This window comes from Epinephelus fuscoguttatus, linkage group LG7 (genome assembly GCF_011397635.1).
Source record: "Epinephelus fuscoguttatus linkage group LG7, E.fuscoguttatus.final_Chr_v1".
Taxonomy (NCBI): domain Eukaryota; kingdom Metazoa; phylum Chordata; class Actinopteri; order Perciformes; family Serranidae; genus Epinephelus; species Epinephelus fuscoguttatus.
The window spans coordinates 21,351,003-21,378,272 of NC_064758.1; the positions used below are offsets into that span (position 1 = coordinate 21,351,003).

Genomic DNA, 27,270 nt, shown 5'->3' on the forward strand with positions numbered 1-27,270 from the left:
GGATAGCGGCAAAATAGGTCTGAAGAAAAGACACAAGAAACAAAAAAGGTTTTTGATGCTTTCTGCAGTGTTTGAATCTAATAACCTTCTGAGTGTAAATAGTGATGATAATCTTTAAAGCTATTTGGTCAACAGTGTCGTGTATCCAAGAGAGGCTCTGCACTTTCAAGTCCACAGCTGCAGAGTTTCATTCCAAAATGAGATATTTAGAGACACCAACTCCCACTGACTTCAGCAATGACAGCTAAGCAAATTATAGGACAGTTGCTTACAAAGCAGTTAATTTTTACAGACAGAATAATTGAGGTAACAAGATATTTCTTGAATAGATGACATTACAGTTATGAAATTAAACTCCAAGTTAACAACATTCCTTGAAGCTAAAGGCAAAAGTAGTCTTGGACAAGACATAATGGGTAACCATGTTGTGCCAAGCACCCAGCAGAGTATTCCCTGCTCTTTTCTCTCTGGGATTTGGTCTCCATGTTGTGATCCAACAACGTCCCCCCATGAGACTCCAGATAGCATCCAAACCTTGCTGCAGGAAAATAACATCCTCTTCTATTCATACACAGAGGAATACTGAGTTTCATAACATACCCTCATCAGAACACGCTTAAATGACACTGTAACTACGTAGGCTACTCTTTCACACCATTTCTAGTATTGAATATACACTCTCAGTAAAACACAGTGAGCAGGAACTGTGGTGAGTTTTGCGTTACACATTCTTCGATTCTCCGCTACATGTTTGAAATTGCTTTAGAAGATTTCACATGCTCTGCGACAAACTACACAACAAGCATTCACCCCCGCAATTCATTACTCTTTGAACCATGTGGGTGCAATAGGAACAAAGCATTGTTTTTCAATTGTCTGTGACAGTGTGGGCTGCTCAGCGCAGAGGCCTTCGCCCTAACTACTGGGGCTGTGTTTGCTAAACGAGCCAGAGCAACACTGCGGAGCCCACAAGGCTCCACGCTCTCTGATACGACCAGGGGCTTTTCTCTGCCTGCACACTCCCTCCACCACCTTACCCCCCCACCCCTCATCCTTCCCCTCCGTCAGGAATCTATATTTCATAAGCGAGCTGTGGAGCTCCAGTGCCCAATTATCAGCAGATAAGGCGCAGGAAGCCCTGGAGCGCCGGCACGGCTATTTAGACGGGGAGGGGGGAAGGAGCTGGAGAACGAAAGGCAGGCAGGCAGGCAGGGACCCAACCCCCCAGGGGCACTTCGCCCTCACCACGCTATTTTTTTCTTCCTTCTCTTTTTTTTTCCTTTTCTCTCCCTCGCTGACCGCCCCCCCCCCCCCCCCCCCCCTTACCTTAGCGGCAGGGTTCAATTAGTGCCGGCGGCGGCTAGCACCCGCAGCCCCACTCAGCCCGGGAGCTGGAGCCTCTATCAGCACACACCAACAACACGCAAGGCTGAGTCCAACTAGCAAACTAGCGTCAAGGCAAGTTCTGTGTTGGCCTCACACATACAGGCACATGTACGTATGCACACACACACAATCGGAGAAGCTTTTAGTATCTCGGCTACAAGTACAACAGGGTCATCCATATAAAATTTTAAGTAAAAACTGAGGTAAAATTTTTTCTGCTTTTTTCCTGAAACCACAACATGGATTTATGGCTCAACTGCTAGCTTCGAAACCACAATCTCTTCTACAAGCTACGTTACCAATATTCATTGATGCAGTTTATAATCATGTCGAAATAATTTCTGGGGCAATACTCCTACCAACTGTAAAATTACTGGCAACTATGCCAAGTATTTCGTGTTATTTCACCATTTCTCAGCTACGTTGTTGCTGCTTCTTCAGACTGGCACATTTAAGTCAGGACTTTTCACACTCTTCCGTGGCCCCAGACCTCTATTAGCAAGGGGGTAAAACTCGATGTGCCTCTCACATTTTCAGACCCCAACAAAAAAAACACACTCCAACCACCAGCGCTGAGCAAGGTCGGCCAGGGGTCAGGCACAGCTCACGGATACGAGACGGATATCGATTCGCTGGGACAGGCCACGAGCACACATACACACACACGCACACTTTATTTCCCCTCCTCTTTTTCTCTCTTTCTCTACAGTCACAGGGCAGGCATCAGCCAATAGATCAGCCAGGGGCAGGAAACGGCCTGGGTCAGAGGGGACAGCGTGTGTATGTGCATGTGCGTGTGTGTGTGTGATAAGACTAACAGCCTGCTGAAAGCCGTTCTCACCCAGAGCTATCCAGGACCTTCAGGCTGCGCTGGTTCACCTCGAAGCAGCACAGGAAAAGAAAATAGCTCCGACCAAACGCTGATGGAGTATTCATCTTACTGCCACTGACAGACATGCATCCACACGCACAAGCACACTCAACACACTCTGGACCGTGTTTATGATCTGCTGTAATCGTCCTGTTTCAGTACCACCCAAGCTGTTGTTGATTGTCAGTCTTTCTATCGGTTCCAAGTTGATATTATAGAACACTTGTCACCGCAGGAGGGTTTGTGGGTGTGTTGTTGTTGCTGTCGCCTAGTGGTCCGAGTTAGGGGATCCGCCAATGGCAGAGAGACTGGGGTAAGACCGAGGCAAGGCTTCAGCAGCTCCGGGTAGACTGGAGGCTCAGCTGGAGTCATGCACATACAGCATCAGCGGTGCATGGGTCGTCATGTGTGTGCACGCGCCATGTATGATTGCTGTGCATGAGTGAATAAGTATATGCCTGAGTGTGTGTGGGTGTGTGTTTAAATGCGTGTGTGTGTGTGTGTGTGTGTGTGAGAGAGTGTGTCTGCACTGTATATGTGAGAGAAAGTCAGGGGGCAGTGAAGCAGAGGAGGGCAGGCAATGCTCCCAGGCATAGAAAGCAGGCCAACTCCATCTCCCACTATGGAGAGCTTCAAAGAGATGGGGTAGTAAAATGAGAGATGGTAGAGTATGCCTGGTTATATCAGTTGTGTGAGATGAAATGCTATGTTGTATTCAAACTAACAACTGCAGCACACACCAACTCTTGAATACAATCACATATTTGTATGTTCTGAATAGCGCACACTATAGTTCCTATGATCTCTGAGCCTTTTTCGGTATTTAGTTTCCACATGAGAATTGAAGCTGTGCCCTTTTTTGATTATGCAGGATGTGCAAAAAGAAAATAATTTTCTCTTGGCCGTGGCTATTTTATTCATCCCCCGCTGCAGTCTTTCAGCTGCTTTAACCTCAAACTACTGATAAATCAAGAAGTTTTGACAGAGAGAGAGGAGGAAACGACCCAAAGACAAAAGATCTGGAGATATAGACAGACAGAGAAGACAGCAAGACAGTCAGGGGGAAGTAAACTTCCCCCGCTGACGCTCTTGTTCCACGGCGAGAATCCCCCGGCCGGTAGCCTCAGACATCTGGTTCCAGTTAGCTCTCAGTGCTTTGACGCGTTTCCTGTGCTGCTGCTCCACGCAGCCACGGCCACGACGCAGCCCTCCCAACGCCACGACAGCCAAACTCTCTGGAGATAATGTATTATAACACACACACACACACACACACACACACAAATACACAATCAACCACACAACTACTGAATGGTGAAACAGGCAAGAAGAGGCTGTATTCTTCTTTTTATTCACACGGTGCTATAGTTCAGAGTTGCTAAAAAGTTTCCCAGAGGTCTCAGATAGTATGCTACACGTCTAAAACAACAAGTCATGGGGGTTGTGATATAATGACCTGTGACATTTTTAAATAAATGTCTTGTTTTGATGCTATCACATATCACATATTTACATAAGTGAGTGATACTTTTCTAAGCAGGGTAGCAACCATTTCCACGTATAAATACTCTGCTAAGAAGGAAGTGACATGTTTTATCACAGTATCTATGAGGGGGAAACAAGGACAGAGAAACAGAATGATTGTTCACAGGAAAGCTAGCGGGCAGAGAAAGTGAAAACCAAACAAAGATTGAACAGAAGTAGACTGGCAAGATGAAAATCAAAAATGTGATGTAACCAAGAAGTGATTTTTCTCTATTCTCTTTCTGGAAATGCTGTTATCAGTTATTAGCCTCCATAAACCATTTTCACAGCAGACATTTTGACTCTTCAAAGCAGAGAAAGTACAGGTGTCACTAACAACATTAACAATGGCTCAGTTCCATTATGTGTCCCAGTAAGCCTTGACAGTGAGCCGGCATGCACAATACTAGCTAGGACCCTGAAAGTGGGTCACCTAAATTGAATGCAGTCGTTAATAATGTTATTAATTACACCTGTGCTTCTCCTGCTATGACATGTCAAAATGTCTACTGTGAAAAAGCCCTGAATAACTTATCACTGTGGGCCTAAATAGAAACTCAGTTTGTTAGATAGCTTGGTGCTGATGCATTTCAGGTGTTATGTTGCTTCCAGTTTTTGTCAGATGACTTTTCAGTTCAGTATTTGTGCATAACCTCAAACTATAACACAAATTCAGTTATGACATAACTAAATGTAATTTTCAATATATGTAAATAATGTGTATTTATAGTTATTGCTGCCTCTGTGGACATCACAGTTCTCTAACTTAAATTCTGCTATACCACTTTGTGCTTGCTTGTTTGTGGGTGTGGCAGGTACTGAATGAAGATTTAAAAGACAAAAATTGAAGAAGATGATAATCTATCCAGTAGTCGTTTTAACTCTAGTCTGAAATGCTAAAGCATACTGGCAGCATTTTCATATTTTAAAGTCTTTTTGTGATGAAATATTAGTGTACTCTTGTATTTATACTACATTGGAGTGGGACTCTGTTTTGTACAAATAAAACTTAGATCAATCAATCAATCAATCAAACTTTATTTATATAGCGCCTTTCATACATCAGATGAGGAAGTGAACAGGTGTCATGGCAATTTTGTAGTTAATCCGGAATACATTCTTGCCTGAGAGGATCAGACTGACAGACTTTGTCTATTTTGAAAGGCTTTTTTTGTAATATTTTCAGGTCTATTTTATTGGTTTTAATTTTAATACTTTCATTAATACAGATTTCCTGGCTGGTTACTTTTATTAAAAATATATATATTTTCTTAAAATATTTGCTGAATTTGTCACTATATTCACACAGCACTAAATGCAACAGATAATATGTGGAGACAAAAAAAACATGTTTCTCTGCCTACTCTGCCTCGTAGTGCTTCTAATGGCAAACAAAAACAAAAACAATCAGAACCGAGGTGTCTTTCGTGCAGCTGTCGATCAAGTCAATCACTGCTCCTGAACTGCAGTCAAACTGTGAAATTAGGCAGAGCTGATCAAATAAGAATCAAGATTCAGAAACATATTTTAGTGTACTGTTTAGCTGTAAAATGAAACAGCTGGTCTGGTTGGTAGACGGTGCTTGGTACTTCAGTTGATTGTTTCCCGCATGGCAGCAGGTCACTACCTTTCTCATTTCACAGCTAAACAGTACACTATAATATGTGTCTGAACACATTTGGGGTGAGAAATAGGCAATGAAGTAACCAAATCTTGACTCATATTTATTCAGCACTGCCTAGTTTAGCAGTTTGACCACATTTCACAAGCAGTGATTGAGATGATTGACATACACGTTGAAGACTCCTTGGCTCTGATTGGTTGTTTTTGATGCTCTACAGACAATTCTAGCGAATACAGTAGGAGGAGAAGAGGAGGAACATGATAGTTTCACAGAATTTCTGTCTCATGTACTTCTCTCAGAATATAGTGACCCTTTCAGAAAATAGTTACCAACTGAAGCTTTAAGGTATTGTTTTGTCATGTGTCAGATTTTTTTATATTTCTTGTAAACCAATAAGCTACTATAAAAAGTGCTATGAAAAAAGACATTTAAATAGCAGAGCTATAATTTTTTCCACTTTCTTTTCCTACAAATAACACATACTGTAATACCTGTTTTCACAGAAAATGTATTTTTTGTATGAACAACTTCTATCTCATATAGTACCTATACTTTACTAAAACAAAATATGGATTGCATGGATTCAGGCATCAGGCATTTTTATCCATATAAACTAGGCAGAAGTGTGTCTATCGTTTCTCAAAATACTGTTATCTAACAAAGTTTTAAAAAAGAAAAGAAAGGAAAAACAGACAGAAAAGAGGAAGATTTAGATATTTTGTACATGGTCACAAAGAAATAGTTGTTGCACTCACTGGCTGTCACTCAAAGGATTCATAGGCTCGTAAGACATAAAATCCACTGTGAGTATCTGTTGGCCTATGACAGCAGCTGTGTATGGCATTGTGCAGCAAATGTCTGCTGCTGTTTTCACTTCATACCTCAGCTGCACTGAGGCAAATTCCTGCCATCTACGTTGATATGGCAATAAAGTACTGAAGGTTGAGTCTGATACACAGTAACAAGGATGCTCTGAGGCATACGCTGTATTTTGACCTGTCAGTTTTGGGAACTAACAGCACAGCATGTCATGTCACTCACACTGTGGAGGACTGTAACGTTTCAGTGCAACTACCCACTAAATCAACCACAATGCCTTTCAGTAAGGTGATTCCCTGTGTGGGGGAGTGGAAAAGGGTAACCCCAGAATGGAGAAATACATATGCGAGGTACCAAAAAAAAAAAACAAAAAAAAAAACATGAGCCCACATAGCCCTGCTGTTTGGCAGAGGAACATGGTAACCTCATAGGCCACACCGGGGATTACGGGTAGTGAAAGTGAGAACAAGGGGGTGAGGAGAGAGAGAAACAAAAGTGCAATGAAGAGGAGGTGAAGAGACAGGAAGGAGCTTCTCAAAGGCTTTCCTGCGTTGGAGGGACTCCCTACACCACGCAGGTTCTCTGTAAACACACACAAAGAGCATTCTCTGAAATCACTGTGTGACTGGAAATTTACCAACGAATTCACCTACTTCAAGACAAAGGCCACGCTGGTTTACATCTGAAATTTGTTTGTTTTAAGCTACACAGTAAATCTACATAATTAGATCTCTTCTAGTTTTAGTCTTCTATAGTTTTATACCAAATGTATAAAAATATACACCAATAATGCAATTCCTTGTAATTTCTTCCGACTAGTCGAAAGTAATAATGCACAAACACCTCCCTATCCAAATTCAGTTTAGGCTAAAAAAGTGTTTTATTTAGACTCTAATTGCTCCCCATCGGGGGTGAGCGCGAGCAAACGAGGACAAATGAAAGTTTAAGGAGGCAGTATTGATCTGTGTGGAGGTCAGGGGTAGGTCACCCCTATCAGAGAATCAACAAACAGCCGCCTGCACCCTCCTCGGCTAAGCCAATCACCTTCTGACCTGGTCCACCGTTACCATGGCAAATGACCCTGAACCACACAGACCACATACTCGGCTTCTTACTGAGTGAAAGCAGCAGAGTGGAGCTCCGCAAAGATGGTGGAGCGACAACAAATCCTTCACTAAAGGCTGGTAATCACGTCATCGTGCTTGGAATAAGCAATTTCTTCTAAAATCACTCTTTTCTGCATCACTGTCCAGGGCGCGGGGATATTTCAGTTTCACCACTAATTGACTTTCAGTGTTATCAATCGATTTGATCTTACTGTATTTTTGTTTTACACATTTTTGCTCAACATATTAATGATTTCAAGTAAACTGTAATTTAAAAATGAGGTACTGAAGGTTTTGCTTCACATGTTTGAGGAGTTTTCTTTGCCGTAAAGCATAGCACTGGAACACACTTAATTGCAGTAAACATAAATCAAAATATTTAACATGTTTTTGCATAAATTAACCATTTTTTGATATGCACTGGCATCAGAAAAAAAAAATTCTTATTCATATTGTGATACTGACCGCAACCGTATGGCCCTACTAAATCACTCCTGTGTCTTGCCCTTCCCATGATCCTCTTTTTCTAGCCATTTTGGAGGACGAAATCTCAGATTCTCTTTCCATCTTATACCCCCTCCCTCCCTGGGAGGCAGGCAGGCGGTGGTGGTAACCAAGCCTCTGGCAGTGTGTTCCTATCCTGCAGGAGCCCTCAGGTTCCAACCTGTCAATATCCCAGGCAGCGTCTTGGCTCTGCTGTGGCTCAGTTAACCTCCTCACCCACTGCAACCGCACAAGGGGCTCCTGTCCCTCTGCCAGCCCAGAGACAAGCACGATCACCCTCCCCACACCCCACTGCACCTCCTCCAATCCAGCTCCCAAACCACACACACCGCACTCACATCCGTAAAGGGCAGCACCCTGGCAGCAACAGCGAGCAATATGGCAGCTAACGGCAGTTTTCTGCTCGCTGACGTCGTAGATGTTTTGGATGACGGTCACGTTGGAAGCTCACAGAGGGTAAAGAGGGAGACGATATCGGAGAAAAGTCTAAAGCCTGAAGGATAGAAAAGCTCAGTGACTCTGTGACAAAGGTCCCGTCATCTCGTCATCTGTATCAATTTCAGGGAGAGGAAGGGTCAATGTGAAAAAGAATCGATGCATTAACACGTTGCTGAAAGGAATTTTAGAGTGATTTAGGAGATGTGCGTGTGAAGTTGTGAGAAAGACAGAAAGTCAAGGGGAGGTCTTAGTGTTGGTGTGTCTGTAATCTACACATGCACATAGGCCTGATCCCAAGTGTGGTAACAAGCGTGTGGCAGCATGTCACCCGTCCCCTTGCACTCACACTCAAAACACACACACAAAAACACACACACACACTCCTCCGTGCCTGACTGCAAGGCACCGCGGCTGTCTGCTGGGAGCTCGGGTTACGGCCGACCGGCGGGACAGACTTTATGGAAGCCTCTCTCCCACACCCACTCTCCCCCTCCGCACGGCTCCGGAGGAGGTATCGGGTTGCCGGTTCAGCGCCGGCCAGGCTTGGCGCTGGCGGCAGCTTGTGATCTTGGGTGCCTGTGTGTGTGTGTGTGTGTGTGTATATGTGTGTGTATTTTATCTCCCACTCTTTGAGGGTATCGGCACACAACGCTGCTGTCTCCTCCAGGTATGTAGGTGTGATTTACAGTGTAGACGCTTCACACTCGCACACGCACACATGCAAAATTCTACTTTTTCCTCTGCTCCAAAGCACCTAGAATATTCTATACTGCATTACACAGGCCTATAAGATGAGATAGACTTTTAAATAGCTGTATAGTTTTGGTTTTATTTTTATTTTGAGATATCAGTCTCTGAGTGTTTGGTGAGTATGATAGAGGTAATTAAATTTTACTGCATTTCCAGAGACAATGTCTGGGTCACTCTGTTTAATTTATAGATCTTGCTGTCAACAGTTGTCTCTATGAAAACTGTTAAGAAGACATTATTTCTGGTAAGACAAATTGCCATCTATTTTTGGAATTTTCAATGCCGTGAGCACCACAAACAAAAATCTACCTCCATTTTACTGAATGGCAGCAGAAGTCTCAGTAGACCTTAAAATACAGACAAATTAAGCCATATATTGCTGCATTTCTAGACACAGGATATCAATCTGTCCATTTAGGAAGCACAAATAATTTTAAATCAATTACACGCTTTGGTGCAAATTAAAGTTACAACAGGTGCAAGACAATACCGCAAAAAGGGAATGTGTTTGTATGCGGTGGCCATAGAAAGTTGCTCTCTCCTTTTCCTTCCTGACAGATTCTTCTCTAGTTTTGTGTTGCTAGTGTCATTGTCACTACTGGTAGCATGAGGCGGTACTTGCAGACTAATCAGGTTGCACAGGTAGTCCAGCTCCTCCAGGAAGGAACATTCATACATGCAGTCGCAAGAAGGTTTGCTGTATCTCCCAGTACAATCTCAAGAGCATGGAGGAGACATCAGGAGACAGGCTATTACACGAGGAGAGCTGGACAGGGCCATAGAAGGGCATCAACCCAGCAGCAGGACCAGTATCTGCTCCTTTGTGCGAGGAGGAACAGGAGTACTGCCAGAACCCTACAAAATGACCTCCAGCAGGCTACTGGTGTTCATGTTTCTGACCAAACTGTCAGAAACAGGCTCCATGAGGGTGGCATGAGGGCCTAACATCCTCTAGTGGGACCTGTGCTCACAGCCCAAGACCGTGCAGCGCGACTGACATTTGCCAGAGAACACCATAATTGGCAGGTCTGTCATTGGTACCCTGTTGTCTTCACAGATGAGAGCAGGTTCACACTGAGCACATGTGACAGGCATGCAAGAGCCTGGAGGTGCCGTGGTGAACGTTATGCTGTCTGTAACATCATCCAGCATGACTGGTTTGGCAGTGGGTCAGTGATGGTCTGGGGAGTATATTCCTTGGAGGGTTGCACAGACCTCTATGTCATAGCCAACAGTACCCTGACAGCTGTTAGGTACCTGTATGAAATCCTCAGAGCAATTGTCAGACCTTACACTGGTGCAGTGGGCCCTGGGTTCCTCCTGATGCGGGACAATGCCCGGCCTCATGTGGCCAGAGTATGTAGGCAGTTCCTGGATGAAGAAGGCATTGATGCCTTTGACTGGCTCTCTCATACCCCTGATCTAAATCCAATTGAGCACCTATGCGACGCATTGTTATCAGTGCATCCAATGCCGTCAAGTACTGCCACAGACTGTTCAGGTCTGGGAGGAGATCCCCAGGACACCATCTACCGACTCATCAGGAGCATGCCCAGATGTCGTCAAGAGCGCATACAGGCACGCAGGGGCCATACACCCTACTGAGTCACATTATGAGCTGCCGTGATAAAATTCACACAAGTTGGATCAGCCTGTGATTTCAATACTTCACTTTGATTTTCAGTGTGATTTTGAATCCGGCCCTCAGGATTGATGATTTTGGTTTCCATCGACTGTTGTTGCATCATTTTGTTCTCAACACAATATACAATGTACATTAGTAAAGATTTTCAATTTGAATAATTTGTTCACGATCTGATGTGTGATTTCAGTGTTCCCTTATTTTTTTGAGCAGTGACGTATTATACTTCCATAAAGTTGAGGTGTGTGCAAGAGACACATTTTTTTTAAAAAGAATGGTGCAGCAAAGGCTGAGATGTTCTGACTTTAGTCCCTAGTATGGGACAAACTTCCCATAATGTCCTGTTAGATTGAAAACCTCCTTTAGAGCCGCAATAGACATTACACGTTGTGTTGTTACTACTGCTTGCTGTGTTGTTACTACTTACTACTGCTTGCTTGCTTGTCTATGCTGAGTGCTAAATGTTTGTACTGTGTCTCTGTGTCACTGTACTGTCGCTACTGTTTGCTTGTATTGTGTTGTTGTCCAGTTACCTATCTCAGTGTCATGTTTGATGATTGATGTTTTTTGTACCATTTTAATGTGTGATGATATTGTACTTTTTCCTCCTTTTAGATAGCCTTTAAATATCTGGCAGGGGACTGCAGATGAAAATTACCTGTTACCTGTTAATAACCTGTTATATAAGAAATAATTGTGTGTTTAGCCATGAGCTCTTTAGCCGAAACAGTTCATACTTGTTTACATTATTGTTCGCTAGCACATGATAAATATCCATTGTTGTTTTAACATTGGGTTGTGTTGATCTGTTAACATGCTAACTAGCTGAGTAGCATTTTTAATCTGTCCTGTCAGTCTTCCAGTTTCCCTTTTAGACTACTACCAACTGCTGGTATGGATAGCCATTTCCTCTCGACCAGGCGAAGAATGTACGCGCTTGTTGGCCACTGGCTGCAGTCTTTGCGGCATGTTCAGGTGCAGTTCTCTAGCCGACATGCAGGCGACACAACAATGGGCCTCCATCACCACTAGTTCTATGGTGTCAGTTTGGTGTTTGATTGTAGCACTTCCTATGTTTAATGACAATTATACGTACTAGATGGAAAAACATCACCAACATCATCAATATGGCTTCCAAATCCCATGATGCCATCCGTTATTTGAAAGAGCAGCTCTCCGTCTCTCTAAAACTCACTGTAGTGCATTTGCAGGGAGGAGTTGCAGTAAAGGTGCACTCGCAGGTCAACATGGAAGAGACCCCCTATATGCAAGGACCTTGTGACGGTTCTGACGCTGGCTCGCTTGCTAGCCCGGAATGGAACAGCACTCATGAATAATGCACAGGGACATCTGCCACCCCTGAATTATAGATCTGTGGAGGCACAGCATATGGGAACAGCCCAGCAAGTGCTAATGGCTAACTCCTCATGACAAAATATGGGTTAGAGACACGTGAATGATAGTCAGGTCATAGAACCTTTCAGTCATGCGAATGTGAGGTGGATTGTAAATGGGATTATTTACACGTCTGCATGTGTATGTGTGCATGTGTGTTCGTGTGGAATAAGCATGTTAATATGACCATAAACAAGCATCAACTTTAGCAAAGAGACGCACAAGTGTGTTTGAGCAAGGCACTACATAAACATGTTTCAGTCATGTAGTTCTGCAGCTTATACTATACTCAACTCAAGACTTTTACTCAAGCAAAAAGTAACCAGAGGATTCCCACACAGGCATAAAAAAAAATCACTGTTTTATTACCATACACCATTATGCTTTTTCTCAACCAAACTCAGCTAAACCAGTGGATGTAGCCTCAAAATAGCCTCAAAAAACCCCTCAGTCTAACAAGTAACAGCTAATGTCTTTTATGTAGGCTTCCTCCTGCTGAAGTGCAGCCTGCTTGAATATTCTATACTCTCTGGATGCAAGTCCTGCTCTTCAAATAAGCAGAGACAGGACGGGGGTTGGATGAGTGGGGGGGGTGAGGGTGGGGGTGGGGGTGGGGGGTCTTCCAGCCCAGTCAAGCAGGAGGCCCGGTCTACCGGGGACCAGTGCGATCTCCGCCTTTCTCTCCAGGATTATCCTCTTATCAGCGCCGCAAAAGCCAGGCTAAGAAGCACCAGTAATTAGCCTATCTTTAATTAACGAGCACCTCGCTCCAAAACCACCCACGGTCCACGTAGGCTCCCACTTGGAAGGCAGTCAGTGCGGCGTAAAGATGAGCAGACTTAATCTTGTTTTTGTCTGAGTAAGAGAGAGTGAACGTGTAGAAAAGGCCAAAGTTCATCTTCAAGTAGATGGGGAGTCGCAGCATGCAGAACGTCCCTCATGCTTGCACGCTTGCAAACAAGTCTTCCTACACCACAGGTTTCAAAGGGAATCCTACCACCCACCACTGTTCCACTTTGTTGTGCAAGTGTGTTTGTGATGTGTCTGTGTGTTCATTTGAGTGTATATTTGAGTGTGTGGATTACTGCACCCAAATTATGCTACCACTCACCATCACTCACAGACTTAAATTTCCAGGCTTACTAAAGCCTCCTCCGAAACTACAGTGGAAACATGTGTAGGAGAAGATGAGGGAGAGAAATCACCTCCATGAGCTTCAGTGAAGTTTAGAAGGTAGAAGGTTCACAACCCAGTCAACCCCCGCATCTTTAGGAGAGGCCTCTAGACTGGAAGGGGTAATATATACTGTTGCATACATTTAAATACTTTAAATAAAGTAAACATAGTAAATAATAAAGCAAACTTCAGCGTCATCGGTCAACTAATTATTGTGCTAATAGAATCAGAGAGGACTGGGTCATCTGAAGGGGAGTGAGAGCACGATGACGGCCTGCAGATGAAAAGAGACAAGGGGAGACAGGGAGAGAGAACGCCAACGGTGCCCTGGTCGGGCACCACCAAGCAGGAGGGGCGGCGGCGGCCCCAGCATGCATACATTAGCGGTGCTTAGGCGCACTAATTGCTTCTCACTTAGACAAATCTCCTGCAAATCACGGCTGCGCCGCCAGCTCTGCCCGAGCCCCCCGGGAAGGAGAGACGGCAGGCAGGCGGACGGAGCGAGAGGCAGAAGACGAGGAGGAGGAAGAGGAGGGGGGGTGGCGAGTGGAGCGTGTGTACCAGAGGCGCCTCGGAGCAGGATGGAGGAGGAAGGAGAGGAGGGGGGGGGGGGCACTCCCATGAGAATGGAGAGAAACGAAGAGAGAGAGAGAGAGAGAGAGAGAGAGGGAGAGGGAGAGAAAAAAGCTCCAACACTTCAAGAGTGCCTCTTTCTCTCTGCTCATCCATAGTCCAGGCTGAGTGCCCCCCCCCAACCTCTTACACCCCTACCCTCAGAAGCCCCACCGCTGCTCCGCTCCTCCAACGCTCCATCCCTTCCTCCCCCCTCTTCTACCAGCTCTCAGATCTCTGCTCTGCCCCCTTGCTTGCCCCTCCTTTCTCTCTCGCACTCCCTCCCTCTCCATCGTTCTATAGAAAAGTGGAGGAAAGATGAAACTCTACAAAGAGGGAAAAAAATCAATAACACAGATGGATAGCTGGATAACAGGGTCCGGCATGCTTCGGCGGTGAGGCAATCCAGAGGGTGCCCACACAACTTCCACACAGGCGGAGAGACGGGCAAAAACAAGACGCTGGGAAGAGGGTGGTAATCAGCCTCAGGAAGCTAACATCACCCGCAACACACAAGTACACACTTGCTCACACACAAGATCATACTACAATATATCTCTGCGTGCATACACCGACATATGTTCATAATGACACATATGCAAAATACGAGCAAAAACAAATGCACCTATCCACAGAAGCATCATATCCTCACATCCATGCAACTAATTGGGGAAATACTACAAAACAATAACAGCTATCAGGTAACCTGAGGTAAAAGAAAATATCTGTCTGTAACAATAACATAGATATCATACAAAGGATCAATATTATTGCAGGGTCTGCATTATTCTACTTGGGTTATTTGAGATATTGGGTGGCTGAAGGCAACATTTCTCTTGTTAGCAGTGGTTTAAGGTACCACAGGGCCCCATCAAGAACAATGTATACCATATACTGCAAAAACATTGCCTGAATTTTAGTATTCATTATCAAGATAGGAAAGCCAGGAGCTCGAGATAATTCACCGGAGTATATTTCTGTATTACTTTTTATGAGTTTGTGTAGTTATTACTATTTCTTAAACTTTTTAGCTGTGTTAGTGGGAGCGCACGGCTCTGCAGACATTGATGGCTGGACAGGGCTGAGACGCAGTGGGCTCTGTTGTCATACCTTAATCCAATAAAAGTACACTCAGGGGAGGTGAGAGCAGAGCCTGCCGCTAGTCCTCACCAAAGAGGGAATCTTGCCTCTGCTCAACTGACAAACTAAAGCAAAAGACACAGTTTCCAGGAATGTTCTGCCTCAAAAACAATCAATGACTATCTCAAGCTTTCCAGGTCTACCTGCACAAAATTAACTGTGGTCGCTCAGTGGCCTCTGTGGCCTAGATGAGACAGATCTAGGTGTGGAAGATTATGTTATTTCAAACTCCTCTGGTCAGATGGAGTGTGATTATCCTCACTGCCTGTTGGGGCCTTGGCATGGATTTTGGATTTTGTGGTGTTTTTCATTGTTAGATTAGCACAATCTTTATTTTAAGACAATAAAATTAAACACAGCATTTATGTGGACTGAAGCACAATGATTGTTAACAATAACTTCTGATTTGAAAAACCAAGTCATTTACAAACAATGAATCAGTGCTGAGCAAACACTGCCTCAATTACCCACCTAAAATTCAGTATCAGTTTCAGTGTAAACTATATTTAGAATATTTTCAATGCTTTATCTGGACATCAGACAGCCCTTTCCAGCGGGAACCTAGGCCATTATCTCAAAGCCTCCGGACTCAACTGACAAAAATGGTAATTTTACGTTGCAGAACACAAGAGTTGCCGGTCTACTGCGGCTTCAATTGATAAGAATGTCAGGTGAAACAGAGAAAAAATATAGCATACACTTTAACTGATATTCATTTTTTAAGGTGCTGTGGTGTTTGAATTTCTTTACTGCCCTGTGTGCAGTTATTACATTTACACTTTTGCTAACTGCTCTGTAGCATGCTTGCTAGTCACGTTAGCAGTTGTGTCAGTACAGCTGGTGATATCACTGTCAGCAGAATTCAGCACATCTCCTTCCATAGGGCAAAACCATGGGCGGACACACAACACTTTATCCAACTCATCATAAAACGGGTAAGTTATGGAGCATAAGCGCACTGTCACCAAAACAACCACCACGTTGGCATCGATGACATAGTCCTTGTCAGGGACGCATCAGGATGCATTAGTGTGTACAATACAAAAGATAAATGCGACCAAGACCACCTTGGCTAGTAGTTTGACTGATAAGATCACAATGCGTCTTGGTGGTCATTTACACTTGTATTTAGCGCTGTCCACTTGGGATCGGATCACCCAAAACACGTTAATACCAGGTCTAAACAGGCTCCAAATCAAGCTAACTAAGCAATGCTTACTGAAGATAAGCTGGATTATCCAATTTGTTTCTTGTAAAACCCTCAGTGGCATGCACTTTAAAATTTCAAATGGGACAAATATGCCAAAATTCTCTTAGTAATGGTCTTACTTATTTGGATAATCAGGCTGACACTTCATATTTAATGTGGTAACAAATTAGTAAACGTTTATATATATATTATAATCAGTCTTACTGTACCTTATGACAGGCATCTAGATTCTGACGTATTTTGGTTGAGGATTCAGGTCATATGTGATGTAGATCTGCTTGTTCTTTCCTCCCACTGGAACTGGTGCAGATTGGGTGCAATGCTTAAACCAACTGTGGGAGAGGTGAAAGGGCGAAGATTTCATTATAATGAACGTCAATGATAACCCCCCATCCCCCATACACACATCATCACACATAAACATGCAAAGACACACACACAGATTCCACCCCACTCTCCTCCTACAGTCCAATCTTTGTGGAAATTACTATAATCCTCTCTTGGGCATAGTGGTGATTTTCTGACTCGGCAAAGAGCCATATGACTGTGAGGTGGCCACATTGAAATTCACCTCTGAAAGCCGAGGGAAGCCTGTTACAATCTGTTTTAGACACATATAGTATTTGTTTGGTACATTTTATCAAGTGAAAATAATTTTGTCACTTTCATCATTTAATAAGATTGAATTTAAAGACTTCTTTTATTCAGTAAAACATACTGAGATGTGGTGATGGATTAGTTAAAGTGAACTGCTCTTGAATTGAATCCCATCATTTCAAGTCATGTTTAGGCTACATAATGTGGGCGGCAGAGCTGAAACTAACGGGCAGTCAGAGTTTAGTACAGTTAAAACACTTGTTTGAATTTTGTCCAGTAATAACAATCCAACTCATTAACCTGCTACTACTATAAATCATAAATCACACCCGTTATGGAGGTGACGATACATTTAATTTATGAATCTAAACCAACCAAATTATCGTTAATTACCAGAAACTTTTAAAGTATTCAAGGTTTTTTGCTTATTCATTGCTGAGACCTCCAATTATGCCATTTAATAGGGTTCTGCAGAGATGATAAACCACTAGCACCACCTACTGTATACTATAATCCTAGCATGACTGTTTCCTGGTTCTTATACACACTGAAAAGTAACAAGCACCAGCACACTGAAGACATATATATATATTTGGTTAGAGCTCCATCTTGTGGAAAGAAACAAACATCTCATCTTCCTACTGTCATTTACAGGATATGCAGTCAGGCTTTTTTTAAATTATGTGCCTTAATGATACTCAGAGACTGTTATTATTATGAATAAAGCTCAAACATACACTGTATATTGAAATACAGAAAAGTATACAGTGATATAGAATAACAAAAAGTGCTGAAATCCTTGAGGATTATAAGGTGACCCCATAGTAATCAAATAAATTCTGTTTACACATTGTATTTCTGGGGGGTAAAGCGGGTTATGTGAAAGCTCAGAGTAAGTCAACCCTGAGATGAGGGAAACTCTGAGTTATCTGTTCCAGAAAGAGAGGTAACTGAAACTCTGAGTCAATCACCATGGTAACAGACTCTGTGAACATATCCTGCTCGCTGACAGGTTTTCTTCAATAAACCCTGAGTTTTTCTCTGTCTCCTCCCTCTTGCATGCTGTTTCATTTCCTCATTCATTCAGTCCGTGTCAAAGCTTGTATCGAAGCGCATTAATTAGCGGAGATTTACCGTCTGTCACAGTCTAAATCCTGCTGGATATTAGTTTGTTACTCAGGACTGTCTTACGTTAGGCTACTGAATTTATGCACATCAATCATTTCTTTGGACATCGGTTTTTGTCTTTATATTCAAATATTACACAGCGAGAATTCACCCTCAGCTCAGAATCAAACCTGTCCTTTTTATATTTATTATTTTTATAACACTGTGCACAAGGATCAGACTGTCAGTCTGTTAGAGCAGCTCCCAAATGTTTATTGCACATAACGTGTAGGTCTAATTATTTAAATTTTAAAAATCGGTATGAAGCTTTAGACATGTAGTATCAGTGACTAATGATCTCTATCACTGATGTCATTGGTCGCACTGATGGAACATAATTCCTAACCTAATATTGGGGATTATATGTTAATATTTTTGAGTGACCAATGGTGCAGCATTTCAGTGTCTTTAAATTTACTACATTTGTATCTGAAATAAAGTCACTGAATGCTGTTGAGTCAAGATACAAACAGATGTGCAACATTTTCAAATCTACTGTATTTTAACCTCAACGTCTTTTCAGGTGCAAATCACCAAACATATTATTACTGGGTCAGACTCTGAGTTTACAGTCATGTCTTTATGTCTTTGATCTATAGCCTAGCCTATATGTTTTAAATCTTCCTGTTTTTCAGTTGCTGCCTCCTGTGTTTTTCCCCTTCAGATTAAATCTGAACAAATATATTATTATATATTATTAATATAATGTAATGTAGTATATCTACAGCCTGATACACAGTCAGATTCCACCACTTTATCTTCATTAAGAATTATGTAAGTCTGATAAATGATGAATAAACGGACAACACTGAATAAAACTTTTTTATTAACTTTATGGTTAACTTATTTACACTTAACGTGCACCGTCTGCTACACATGCATTAATATCTCTACATCCACTGGATTAAAATGGAGGCGCTGTCTTTTATTTACCTGTTGCCATGGTGAATCGTGGAGTCGGAGCTCCATTGATGATGGCTTTTCATTGTCGGCTTAACTCAGAGTGAACATACTCAGAGTTGACTGAACTAACTCAGATCAGCTGTTCTGAAACCGGATACTCAGAGTTTCCCATCTCAGGGTAAATCAACTCAGAGTTCAGGGTTAGACTCAGAGTTTGTTTAACCTCCTACCTGGAATACCCCTCTGATGTAGACTGATATGGAAAATAAATTCACTGATTCACTGGTTAAATGGCGATAAATAGTAAATATATCCATTAAATGGATAATAAATATTCTTCTAACTTAAAGTGAAATAAAAAAAATCTTTTTTCTCAGAGTCCAATATATTAGACAAATGTTGACTATTTTTAGAGGAACAGGATTGGCTAAACAATACAAGGTAGAGACATGTTCCACTGTGAGATGGACAAAGAGTGTTGTTATGTAACAGATGATAAATTATAAAGATGATAGGACAACACCACATTCTTGGCAATACTGATTTGCCACAAGTAAAAAGTATGATTGCTGTGAAAATATGTATTTGTCAAATATCAAGAAAGACATGGAACAGAGGTCAGCTCTTTCTTTGTTGCTGGCTAACTTAAAAGGGAACTACGCCCATTTTCAAAATTCATACACGGTATTCCTATGGTATAAGACTGTCCAAAAATATAAGTAAATATGAACAACTCCCTGAAATCCAAAAGATAGTGCTAAAACTCAAACTTGTGATATCATAGGGTTTAAAGTCTGGAGCTGCTCCATAAACAATGAACTGGGAAAGATGTTGATGACATCTGATGATGACATTGAGAGCAACCAGGAGACTGTGCTGAGAATATGGATACATTTTCTGTTTCAGGACTGAGAACATTATAATAGAATAAAGCTCATTTGGGCATAAAAGGATAACAAACATTCTGTGGGTCTGCAAAATCAGGCTCCGGACTTTATACTCTATGGCACAGGTCTGAGACTTACTTCTCTGGTTCCTGCCTTTGAGGGAGCTCAACAGTAGCTCACATTCACAAATTCTGACTGAACTTCCATATTGAAATTCCTAAGTTAGGTGGTGTTACTGTACTAATACTAATACAGAAGTCATTTCCCAGGGAGTTAAATAAACAATATACATACATCTGGAATACAAATTCGGCTCCAAATTGGGGCAGAGTTTTTAGAAAATCAGAAGGAAGATGGAGGGTTGGCTCTACCAAATTGTATGCAAAATTGTTGTTACTTTGATGATATGTGTTATGCGACAAAAAATATCTGAATAAATATGTATATGTGAATAGCAATGTTATCTGTATATGTATGATGTACACAGTAACCAGGGTCATGCAGAGACCTTTACAGGGGCAGGTGCTCAAAGTCAAAAAGGAGTATATGGAACAATATTTGAAAACACCATGAACCAACATAATTTACAGCATAACCTGTGGAATTATATCAACCCATATTCAACATGGAGTCTTAGAAGAAACCGCATCATACTGTCAGTCTTCATCAGAGTGGGATGGATCTGTTTCACAGCAGACATCTTGACTTGTCATAGTAGGAAAATCACAGGTGAAATTGATAACATTACCGATGACTCAGTTCCATTAAGGGTGCATTCCAAGTCGCATACTTTTTCTTTTTACTTTTACTATGTACAGCAGCTGCCCTTAAAAAGTACATACTGTTGCATGCAGTATGCACACAACCAGGATATATTACTTTCTCATTAAATTACGCCCTGAACTTTGACCCTCTTGCTTTTATATCCATTACCATGGAGATAAAAACAAACGCCGCTTACCCAGTTTGCCTGAGTTGGAATGTATGTAGTTTAACTTTAAAGTTATAACTGCACAGATTGTAGATTGTAACATATCATATTTGTGGAAGTGAATTTGTTCTGTCATTGTCATTTTCATAGTTATGTTCTGTTGCTTGTAATATTTATGATCATTTTGTTCACTTAAACCATCAATATTCCTAAATATTACTTCTAGACTGGTCAGGTACTTGAATGTGCTGTCATCCGTCATTGCAACTTCTGACGGCTGTCAACCAACTGTCAATCATGTGTTTGCGACTCAGTCAATGCCAAAAATAATAGCAGAATAGCCAGAAAAGCATGCTGGCTTGCATACTGCAAAATCAGACCGGATGTAGTAGAACATCCTGGTAGTTTTGGCATACTGCATTTGACGTAATTCATCTTTTTCTGGCATACTATACAGTATGGTATGAGTGTTGGAACGCACAGTAAGTCTCTCAGTAAGCTACTCCAGTGAGCCAGCAGGGACACAACCAGGGCTTCCCTAAGTGGAATGCAGCCATCACTAATGTAACAGAATACACCTGTGCTTTTCCTGCTTTGACATGTCAAAATGTCTGCTGTGAAAAAGGTCTATTATGATAAATATGAGAAAATCATGAATGTTATATTGTCATTTTAGGTGATTTCCCTTTAAAATTGTCAATAATGGTACAGTTAAATCATGTGACAATTGAACAGGAATCCTTTGAAACTTTTTTTTGTTATCAATGGAATTTCTATTATGAAGAGAGGTCAAATGTGGTTATTTGAGGATATTTTAACTTTGGGCCTCCCTTTTAAAAACAGTACAACAGAATGACGTCATAATTGGATTTCATACATAGCCAGGCATTGTCTTTGAGGATATCAGTTAAGCTAGCTAACGTTAACGTAGCTAACACATCACCGGTTAAGCTCTTCGAAGGTCATGTTTTCTAAAATGTTTAATAAGTTTTGTGATTAAACTACAACATTAAAATACTATGGCTGCATTCTGACTTTAAATGACACAACTGTTTAACAGCACCTGAGAGGAACATTAAAGCTAACGTTAGCTAGCTAACAGATATTTCGGTTGGTGGTTGGTGACAGAGCCAAACCAATGTTAGCTCCAGTTTTCAGTTAACTTCTCTCCTTCATGTTGGACGCTTATTTGTGTGACGAATCCTTTACTTGTAAAAGGCCTTTGTTGGCGTGGCTACTTACCGTTTGTTGATAAACGGCAACTCATTGTTTGATTCATCCATTTGAAATGGGAACTGTCTGCACCTGTTGTGATTGGAGTTGCATTCGTGTCAGGTGGGCAGCAAGTGATGGGGTTCATGTCACCACCGACTTAACTGCTTACACATCTGGTAAGTTTTTAATGTAAAATGTGGTTTGTTTTTTGCTGTCTACTGTCTTACCTATATTAAACTTGGTAGGCTACTTAGTGAATTAACTATCAAAGGGCTGTGGGTGAAGTAAGAGCACGGGGACAGCTGCTCTGTGTAACTGGATCCACTTTAATGTCCTAAAAATAATGTAGGACAACTGAACATCCACAACATCGTATATCACTCCGCCAAACTTTATCATACCTCTCATTAACTGTACGTAAGGTGCGCGATGTTAAATAGTTCAAAATTTAACGTAAAGAGCTAAATAAAATATGTAAACAGCATATGGGGGGGCTGGAGCCTATCCCAGCTGACACTGGGCGAGAGGCAGGGTACACCCTGGACAGGGCTGATATATAGAGACAGACAACCACTCACACCTATGGAATCACCAATGAACCTGCATGTCTTTGGACTGTGGGAGGAAGCCAGAGTACCCGGAGAAAACCCACGCAGACACACAGAGAACACAGAAGGGCTTCCTCCTGGGATCAAAGCAGGAACCCTCTTGCTGTGAGGCAACAGTGCTAACCACCACACTACCATGCCGCCCATATAATTTGCTAGTACCCAGGTGGACTCCCCTTTGCCCACAGAACTGCCCTAATTCTTGTTGGCATAGATTCAACAAGGTGCTGGAAACATTCCTCAGAGATTTTGGTCCATATTGACATGATGGCATCACGCAGTTGCTGCAGATTTGTTGGTTGCACATCCATGATGAGAATCTCCCGTTCCACCACATCCCAAAGCTGCTCTATTGAGATCTGGTGACTGTGGAAGCCGTTGGAGTACAGTGAACTCATGTCAAGAAACCAGTTTGAGATGATTTGAGCTTTGTGACATGGTGCGTTATCCTGCTGGAAGTAGCCATCAGAAGATGGGCACACTGTGGTCATAAAGGGATGGACACAGTCAGCAGCAATACTCAGGTAGGATGTGGTGTTTAAACCATGCTCAGTTGGTACAAAGGGGCCCAAAGTGTGCCAAGAAAATATCTCCCACACCATTACACCACCACCAGCAGCCTGAACCGTTGATACAAGGCAGGATGGATCCATGCTTTCATGTTGTTCATTTCACTCATCAGACCAGGCAACGTTTTTCCAACCTTCTATTGTCCAGTTTTGGTGAGCCTGTGTGAACTGTAGCCTCAGTTTTCTGTTGTTAGCTGACAGGAGTGGCACCTGGTGTGGTCTTCTGCTGCTGTAGCCCATCTGCTTCACGGTTGGACGTGTTGTTGGTTCAGAGATGGTCTTCTACAGACCTTGGTTGTAACCAGTGGTTATGTGAGTTACTGTTGCCTTTCTATCATCTTGAACCAGTCTGGCTATTCTCCTCTGACCTCTGGCATCAACAAGGCATTTTCACACAGAGAACTCAATTCAATTCAATTCAAAAACACTTTATTCGTCCCCGGGGGGCAATTTAAAAGGAGCATGAAGGTAGTTTTACAGGCAGCACATGTCACAGACATTCATTCAAACACAGATAAAAAACAAAATTAAAAAAACAACACACAAGTAAAGTGTTTAGTGTAGTACGATTTTAAAGTGCTGCTCACTGGATATTTTCTCTTTTCAGACCATCCTCTGTAAACCCTAGAGATGGTTGTGTGTGAAAATCCCAGTAGAACAGCAGTTTCTGAAATACTCAGATGAGCTCAACAACCATGCCACGTTCAAAGTCACTTAAATCACATTTCTTCCCCATTCTGATGCTCGGTTTGAACTTCAGCAAGTCGTCTTCACCATGTCTACGTGTCTAAATGCAATGAGTTGCTGCCACATGTCGGCTGATCAGCTATTTGCATCAACAAGCAGTTGAGTAGGTGTACCTAATAAAGTGGCCAGTGAGTGCACAGATAATTATCATTCATCTCTGTGGAGAAAACTACGCGAAATTGTTGCTTTTAAAGTTTAGATTATCTTTTAGGACATAAACTCAGAAAAATCTCACAGGATGTAGGAACAGTAAAGAACTGACTACAAGCTACACTCATAGAGCCCTCACTCTCTGCTTAACAGCTGCATCCTGCATTATAGCAGTGTGCAGTTTAAAGTATGTATGGCTGTACAAAATAATATATATATAAATAATATACACAGAAATCCTACAAAAAGGTCCTAAATATATCAGGAAAACTCATCTTTGATGCAGTATCAGTAGGAAATAATCCAGTCAAAATCCAACCAAATTGCTCATTTTGCACAAACCTGAAGTTTCTGTGTTCACAATTTGGATTACATATACAGTCTGTCAGTTCTTCTATACTATTATTGTTACCCATTAAATGTAATATGAAATATCCATAAATTATGTCACTCAGTCAGGGGTCTTCAGTTTAATAAATGATAAAAAAAAAAAAAGGGTCCCTCAAGAAAACAAGTTTGGGAAACACTGCCCTAAAGCACAGCTACTCTTCCTGGGGTCTAGTGCGCTTTCACTCATTGGGTGGGTTGATTTTTACACATCATGCTATATTCTATAGCAGGGGTGTCAAACTCATTTTAGTTCATGGGCCACATACAGCCCAATCTGATCTCAGATGGATCGGACCAATAAAACCATACTACTACTCTCAGTCAGTCTACTTCTCATTGTCATTACATGTGCATTTATACATACATTTCCTGATACAGATTCTTTTGAACTGAAGCTGCCGATTGACAATATTTTGCACAATGTCCAATATCTTTAAACATGGTCACAGTAAGTCATTGTTATATCAGAGAGCTATATTCTGGTCAGGGTGGAAAAGCCTCTGAAGCTGAATTTTACATGAAGTGGGAAACGCATTGTTTAGCCTGCTCCTGAAACCTGGCACCTCTTAGTCCAGTCATCTCGTGGGCTGGATGGGACCTTTTGGTGAACCGGTTCTGGCCCACATGCTGTATGTTTGATTTCCCTATTGTATAGGCTAAGTAAAGTTACTTGATAAGGTTTATGCCTATTCCCAGAAGAAATGCATTGTGGGGAAAATGTCTCAGGAAATCATTAACTTAAAACACAAAATGACTTTAGGAATGCATTCAGATGTAATAACACTGTATAAAAAAAAAATCCAAGGGTGAATGTAAACTTTTGTTTTCCATAAAGCCAGAGTGTGCATGCAGCTCTTACAAACAAATGTAAATTACTACACTACTCAGTGCACAACTGTTTAATGTGTGAGTCTGTGCCAAAATATTTCTCTATACCGAAAACAGATTGTCTCATAATGTATACAGTATAGTCCCACACACATAGGAGGCTGCCAAAACTGCATCAACAAGACTCAAGACTTTAAATAATGAATTGGCTGAAAGACTGACGGCTTTCCCTACAGAGCAGAGTGAGAGGTAAAATCCTATAGTTTCCGTTAATGAGCATGCACTTAGGCAGAGAGAGTCGGCAGAGGAGCTCGGAGGAGAAACAGCTTTATATTATGCTTTTCTGCCCTCTTTGTGTCACTCAAATACTGACTCAATTTTAAAACATAGCTGAGGAGTTGGGGTTTTGCTCTGGCACCCTCTGCTGGCCCGTCACCACTGACAAAAGGCAACAACAGAAACAAACTATTTGCTGGAAATGATACATAAAATATATCCTTGTATTTACAGTAACTTATTTCTAATTAGTGCAACTATAATTATGTATGTAGAGAAGGAACATGTTCACTAACACTGCAAAGATAATACACATTCAATCTTGCAATCTTGAGCTACATAGTTGTTTCTCCACAGAGCCCTGAGTTAAACCACTTACTTTTAAAAACAAAAATGATCTTGAGTGCTCTCACTGTCATCTCAGCAAGGGTTTTCAAAACTGACACAGTCCCATTTAGACATTTTAACCCTGGAAATAGCAGAACAATGTGTGTGAATATTAACACATAAACCAGTTTCTCCTTTTCCAAAACACAGTAATCCCTCTGTGGAACTTGGAAGGTGTAAAGGCCCTCAGTCTTGTGACCAACATTTGAGGTGTATATACAGACACCAAAAGGAGGGCATTGCAATTTTTATTCAGCCTTTGCTCCTGCAATTCACCCTCCACTCTCACGGTTAAACATCTCTGCAGTACAATAAATGAAAAGTGTACAGTATATGTGATCCTCTTTCGAGACTCTTTCCCAAGTGTAACCTGTTTCTCTTCAGCTGCACCTCATGTCGTTACACCGTGGAGTAAGTGAGGCGCATACAGAGGCAGTGCTGCTGTTTGGTTGGTTGGTGTGGGGGCGAGAGGCTCGCAGACAAACAGAGTGTGACGGGTCTGCTCAGCCAAGTCGGGACAGAGGGTCACGCTTATAGCAGAGCTGGAGACAAGGTCGGCCATGATGAGACCGACAAGCAACACTGGTGGAGATTACACATGATAAGCCTTTGCTCACCCAGTGGCCTCTCGCTTGGTCTCATTTTCCCTTCATTCCCCTTCACAGGCTGCCCTCTCATATCTCTCTTACACAATGTCAAGTGTTTACCATTTTATTTGCTTCCACTGAAAGCCATTGGGTTTGTTCAAACATATCTGCCCCCCCGCTGTGCAGCTAGTGCAAGGACATTTTTACCTTTTAATGAGGGCACACAGGCGATGTAAGAGACATCTTTTACTACCTACTTTTATGCATACACACCTACAAAAACATACACACATACTAGGAGCAGCTTCCTTGATTTAGAGAGCTTGTACTGTACTGTTACGAGAACAGACAGTTAGCAAGCCTGCCACACTTGACTCCCACACAGTCGCTGAGCTGTTTCTGTCAGCAGTGAGTGGGAGAACATGGCACCACAGCGTGTTTGCTAACAGTTAGGAAGCCGAGCAAAACACACACACACACTCACGTACGCACACACTGCACAAACTCAACATTATCACTGTTTACACATACTGCCTGTTGAAGCTCATATATGCACAGAGCAACTGTGCAAACTGCAATAAAACTTACATCAGCCTGTGTGTTTCCACAACAGCTGGTAATTGTAGAAGTAACCAGACTGCGTTGGCCAGATATACATGTAGAGAAAGTATCTGTGCAAGCTGTCAGATTGTTATATGTACAGGAAATGCTGTATGCAGTATTTAATACTACTATAATAAAGCAGAGTAATAAAGAAGGGGATCTTTGTTTACCAAATAAAAGTGTTGAACATCACATATTTGCCAGAGTTAATTAGGTTCCAGCTAATAC

General features: G+C 42.0%; 1 protein-coding gene across 1 annotated transcript in view; it reads right to left on the reverse strand.

Annotated features, from left to right (window-relative positions):
* samd11 (sterile alpha motif domain containing 11) overlaps positions 1–22,034 on the reverse strand; it is a 98,738-nt gene extending 76,704 nt beyond the window's left edge. The window contains exons 1-2 of the mRNA XM_049580786.1: positions 21,925–22,034; positions 16,407–16,529 (exon numbers count right to left, since the gene is read on the reverse strand). The gene's annotated coding sequence lies outside the window, so the exon portion shown is untranslated. The remainder of the gene's footprint in view (positions 1–16,406; positions 16,530–21,924) is intronic.
* Between the last annotated feature and the right edge of the window lie 5,236 nt (positions 22,035–27,270).